This window comes from Octodon degus, unplaced genomic scaffold (assembly GCF_000260255.1).
Source record: "Octodon degus isolate 3935 unplaced genomic scaffold, OctDeg1.0 scaffold00046, whole genome shotgun sequence".
Taxonomy (NCBI): Eukaryota; Metazoa; Chordata; class Mammalia; order Rodentia; family Octodontidae; genus Octodon; species Octodon degus.
The window spans coordinates 7,271,274-7,277,038 of record NW_004524622.1 but is presented as its reverse complement, the minus strand read 5'-3'; positions in this window follow the sequence as shown (position 1 = coordinate 7,277,038).

Sequence of the window (5,765 nt, the reverse complement as noted above, 5' to 3'; positions counted from 1 at the left end):
TGCTAAAATGAATATAATCTTGGTCTCTTTCTCATATGTGGCCTTAAAATGCTCACTTGAGTGGTGGTGCTCATATGTTATTCTTGTACTCTGGGAGGCTGAGGCAGGAGGGTCACAGCCAGCATCCTGAGTGGGCAAATTAGCAATTCACCAAGGTATCATCTCAAAAAATATTTAAAAAAAAAAGGTGGGGAATACCAAGGCCCAAAGTTCAATCCCTAGAGGGAGGTAGGGAGGGGTGGTTTTTTTTTTTTTTTTTTTTTTCAGAACTGGGGATTGAACTCAGGCCCTTGCGCTTGCCAGGGAAGCGCTTATTCCACTGAGCCATCTCCTCGGCCCTTTGGGTTTTGTTTTTAATTTTTTTTTTTCCTGTATTTTAGGAAAGGATCTACAGGGTGTTCGGGGTCTCACTACTAGATCAGACTCAGTGATTCTCCTGTTCACACCCTCCCAGGTGCTGGGATTACAGGCCTGCGCCACCACACCCAGTCTCAATCACCATTTCTAGGTGCCCCTGGGGAAGGGCCAGCACGGCAGGCCCTGGGATCGAACCCCTGGCCCCTGCACCTGCTTGCAGGTGCTTTAATCCGGTGAGCTATTGTTTTTAATTTTAAAGAAATAAAAATAAAATTTCAAAACAAGGTAATAGGAGGGTAATAATGGCTAATAAACTTTGAAATAGTGACTCAGAGTATAAGATATCAGCATTTAATTGTCCAAACAATATTAGCACAAACCTCTTACCACAATAAAATGAATTTTATCATAGCTTGAAATTCAAGGGCCAGCCAAATAGCTCAGCAGATTAAAGCACCTGCAAGCAGGTGCAGGGATGGGGGAGGGGGTTCAATCCCCTGGCCTCCAGTGCTGGTTCTGCCCACAGGGTGTGCTGAGATGGCAGTTGAGACTGGGCAAGGTGGCGTGCACCTGTGATCCCAAGTGGATCACTATGAGTCCGATCTAGTAGTGAGAACCTGAACACCCTGTAGATCTTTCCCTAAAATTAAAAAAATTCCATTAAATATAAAATATTGAATACCTACTGATGACTCTGGGATGGGGTCAATTTTGAGTATGTTAAGAGTGTTTTTTCGCTTGGTAATACAGGACAAAAATAAGTACAACACATCAAATACAGGATGATAGTTCGTGTAACTAACAGAGATATCATTTATCAGATTGCTTATGCCCGTACTGAAGGGGATATGATAGTCTCTGCGGCATATGCACATGAACTACCAAAATGCTGTGTGAAAGTTGGCCTAACAAATTATGCTGCAGTGTATTGTCCTGGCCTGCTGCTGGCCTGCAGGCTTCTCAGTAGGTTTGGCATGGATAAGATCTATGAAGGCCAGGTGGAGGGGACTGGAGATGAATACAATGTGGAAAGCATGGCTGGCAAACCTGGTGCCTTCGCCTGCTACTTGGATGCAGGCCTTGCCGGAACTACAACTGGCAGTAAAGTTTTTGCAGCCCTAAACGGTGCTGTGGATGGAGGCCTGTCTATCCCTCACAGCACCAGACGATTCCCTGGTTATGATTCTGAAAGCAAGGACTTCAGTGCAGAAGTACATCGGAAGCACATCATGGGGCAGAATGTTGCAGACTATATGTGTTACCTAATGGAAGATGAAGATGCTTACAAGAAATAGTTCTCTCAGTACAAAAAAAAGAGGTGGAACCGTCCCAAAATGTCCCTTGCCCAGAAGAAAGATTGAGTAGCTCAAAAGAAGGCAAGCTTCCTTAGAGCTCAGGAGCAGGCTGCTGAGAGTTAAATCAAATTTCTATGAAGATTTTTCAGATAAAGACCAATAAACTTATTCATCAAAAAAAGTGTTTTTTTGTTTTTTGTTGGGTTTGTGTGTGTGTGTGTGTGTGTGTGTGTCCATCTCATCCTTGGGGCAGGGCTGGCACAGCATGTGGTGCCGGAGATCCAACCACAGTCCCTGCAGCTGCCTAAGCTGGCACTTTAGACCACTGAGCTATCTTGCCAGCCTCCATATAGGAGTGTGTTAAGATGATCTCAACTAATGCCAATTCTCCATCTTTTCAAAACTGCAAACTAATCAAATATTTCTGTGGTGTCCCAAATTGTTCACTTTAATTGGTACATGTGTCCTATTTTTAGAATGTCTGTCTATCTTTGGACATGAGGGATTGAACCTAGCTAGGGCTTTTGCACTGAGCCTTCTATCAGCCTTTATTCTGAGACAGGGTTTTGTTACATTGCCCCTCCAGGTCTCTGCCTTGTGGCCCTCCTGCCTCAGCCTCCCAGCGTGCTGCAGTTGCAGACATGTGCCACTAGGTCTCAATGCTTTGCACAAATGGGGTTTGGACTGGCTTTTCCATCCTCAAACCCCGCCCAATAATGGGGTTGTAGGTGTATGTGACCCCACCCGCTTCCCTAGGTTCCTTCCAAGAAAGTTGCCAGTGGTAGCATGTGAGTTAACTTTTCATCCTATATTTTCAAACCATGTATTCATGTTTGTTTGTTTTCTCACTGTGGAACCCAGGCTGACCTTGAACTCTGGCACTCCTCCTGCTCTCCTTCCCCCCCATGTTTCATGGGCAGTTGCTCGGCAGAGTCAGAGCAGCCAGACGTGCTCCTGCGTTTACCCAGCAGAGCATGCTGGGCAAACAGAGAAGGGAGCAGCAGCTCATGCAGCAGGGCACAGAGCTTCAGGCGGGCCTGACGAGTCCTGCTGCCCTAGGCACACAGGGTGGGAGGGTTATAAACTCCAGGAGCAGTGCAGCCTTCGCCTGCCTCTGCTGCCTGCCTGGTCAGGAGAGGAGGGAGAGCTTCAGGCGCACCTAGCTCCAGCTTGACGTTGCCCTGGGTTGAAGGCGGTTAGCATCCCTTGTTGTATCAGCCTAGACAAGTGCACGCCAAAGTGTGGTCATCTGCAACATCACAGTGGCTTAACCTAACAACTAGTCTAGGTGTGAAGGCTGAGGCAGGGGGTCACTACAAGCTCAAGGCCAGCCTGGACTACATAACAAAATCATGCCTTAGAAAACCAAAAAGAAAACAGGTCTATCCATTCCGCTGTCTAGCGTGGATCGGAAGAGCTCTATGCTCCAGGGTCACACAGGGACCTGGAGGCTATTCTTGCTACCACCCTGACACGCAGTCTCCATGGTTGCTGTGGCTAGGGGAAGAGGGACAGGAAAGCGTGCTGTGCTGAGACTCAAGAGACAGTGTCTGTTTGGTTTTGTTTTCTAAGCCAGGGTCTAGCTAAGTAGCCCAGGCTGGCCTCAAAACTCATGATGAGCATCCTGCCTCAGCCTCCCGAGTGCTGGGATTACAGGTGTGCACCCTTCTCCCATGTGGACAGTGTCAGTTCTGCTCACAGACTGTTGGCCAGGCTGGTCCACAGCCACCTCCAACAGCAGGCCACTCACATGCACAGGAGGACGGCATATTCTTTTTTTTTCTTTTGTCAGAGCATCTCTTTATTAGCGGATTTTCTTATGCTCCTTAGCTAGCTGGGCACTTGACAACGCTGATGTTGATGTCATGAGGGTGCCAGCTGTCCACGTTGCAGCCCACAGATGAGGTGGTCCCCAGGATTTGCTTAATGGTTCTGGAAAGTTCTCTGGTTAAAGACCAGTGCCATATCTGTCAGCAGTGTTGACCGTCTCATCAAATGTGGTATTTCCACTGTGTTTAATGTTTTTCTGCTTCTTTCTGTCTCTTGGTGGCTCCTTGAGGGCTTTGATGATCAGGGCAGAGGCAGAAGGCACCACCTCAATCTGAGCCTGTGTGTTCTTTTTTTAAATTTTATTTATTCATTTATTTAATTTGTGTGTGTGTGTGTGTGTGTGTGGCCAGCTCAGCCCACCAGGGGGCAGTGCTGGCTGGCATGTGGTGCTGGGGGATTGAAGTGCGGTCCCTGTGCTTTGCTAAGCTTGTTCTAAGTAGGTGCTTTAGACCACTGAGCCATCTCACCAGCCTAGCCTGTCTGTTCTGAATGGTCAGTTTCACTGTAATCTGCAGAACCTTCCAGTCACCAGTTGCCTTGGTGATGTCATCCTCCACTTTCTTTGGAGACAGACCCAAAGGATCGATCTTGGGGGGCCAGGGCATGAGTGGCACCAACTTTACCATCAGTGCACCTCAGGTGCACAACTTTGATCTTGTTGGGATCAAACTTGGGTGGCATGCTGAAGGTGGCTGGTTTCAGGTGAACCCGGATTCGGGATGACCAAAGGAAGTTGCACCTTAGCCTCTTCCTAGCCGAAGGCCAAAAGCGAGAGTGTATTCTTTGCATGGTTGACTGACACAGCTGGGAGGGGTGTTTGGGTCCACTGGGGTGGCAGCATTCCTTAGGTAAATTCATCAGAGGCCAGGGGTTTAGGGCGCTGGGCCAGAAAACTGTTAGGTAAACGCACCAAGGGAGAATCCATCTCTGAAGCTTAAACCCACATTAGCAAATGCATAGACTAATGTATAAAGCCAGAATACTGATCTGTCACTTTACAAATAATAAATGTAAACATGTCTGTTGACTTTTTTTGTTATTGTTGTTGTTAGATGAGGAAGAATTTATTAAAGCAAGCTTCTGTGTGGGAGGGCCAGAAGGGGCCAGAAAGGGCTGCCCTATTACCCTATTTTCTGCTGCTATAACAGGGTACCATAGAAGGTGATTTGTTTTAATCAATTTTTTTTTTTTTTTTTCGGAACTGGGGATTGAACTCAGGCCCTTGTGCTTGCCAGGGAAGTGCTTATTCTACTGAGCTATCTTAGGGGCCGGAGGTGATTTGTTAAAAACAGAAGTTGATTCAGGTTCCAGTCCTGAGGTTAGGAAGTACAGTGTCACGGTGGTGACTGCTAGCAAGCGTGGTGGCACTCGCCTGCACTCCCTGCACTCCAGGCTGAAGCAGGAGGTTCACCATGAGTCCAAGGCCAGCTGGGCTACACAGTGAGTTCACAGCTGGCCTAGAACACAGAGCAGGACTCTGACTTCACCAAGATGATGGCATCTGGTGAGCATCCTGCTGCATCACATGGAACAGAAACAAGCCTGTTCTCAGAACAGCAGCCTTGGTCCACTCACGAGGATGGTGCCCCATCACCTAATCACTCTTCGAAGGTCCCACTGCCTAACACCCTAACAGTTGTCACTAAATTTCAATGTGAAGGGGGCCTGGCCCTAGCTCAGTTCTTTAAGTGGCTGCTTCCACCAAGCTGTCAGCCTCAGGTGGCTCTAGTTCGATCCCCACAACACTCCAGCCAGCCAAACAAGCCCTGAGGCATTCGGAGCAAAAATAAATAAATAAATAAATAAATTTCAATGTGAAGCAGTTGTGGTGGTGCACTCCTGTAATCCCAGCACCAGGAGCTGAGGCAGGAGGATGCCCATAAATTCAAGTCCAGCCTGGGTGTCTTACTTTTCTCTTGTTGCTGAGACAAAACACTTGATGACCAAAATTAAAGGAAGAAATATTTGTTTAGCTCAGCTTGTGGAGTTTTGCATCTTAAACTGGCTCTAAGGCATGTCAGGGGCAGCAGTTCAAGGCAGCAGAAGGCAGCAACAGCAGCAAGATCAAAAAGGGGGGAGAGCAGCCTCTTTTTCTCTTTTGTATGGTAAGCAAGGTGTCAGCCTGCACCATCTCCTGCCCCCCTCTCCCACAGGCCCAGGACATTTACAAAGAGGACCCTGGCCCCCTGCAGAGTGGCTTAGGCTTAGTTAAGCTTTTTTTTTTTTTTTTTTTCTTGAGACAGTGTCTTGCTATGCAGTTCAGTTCAGGCTGGCCCTGTGTTC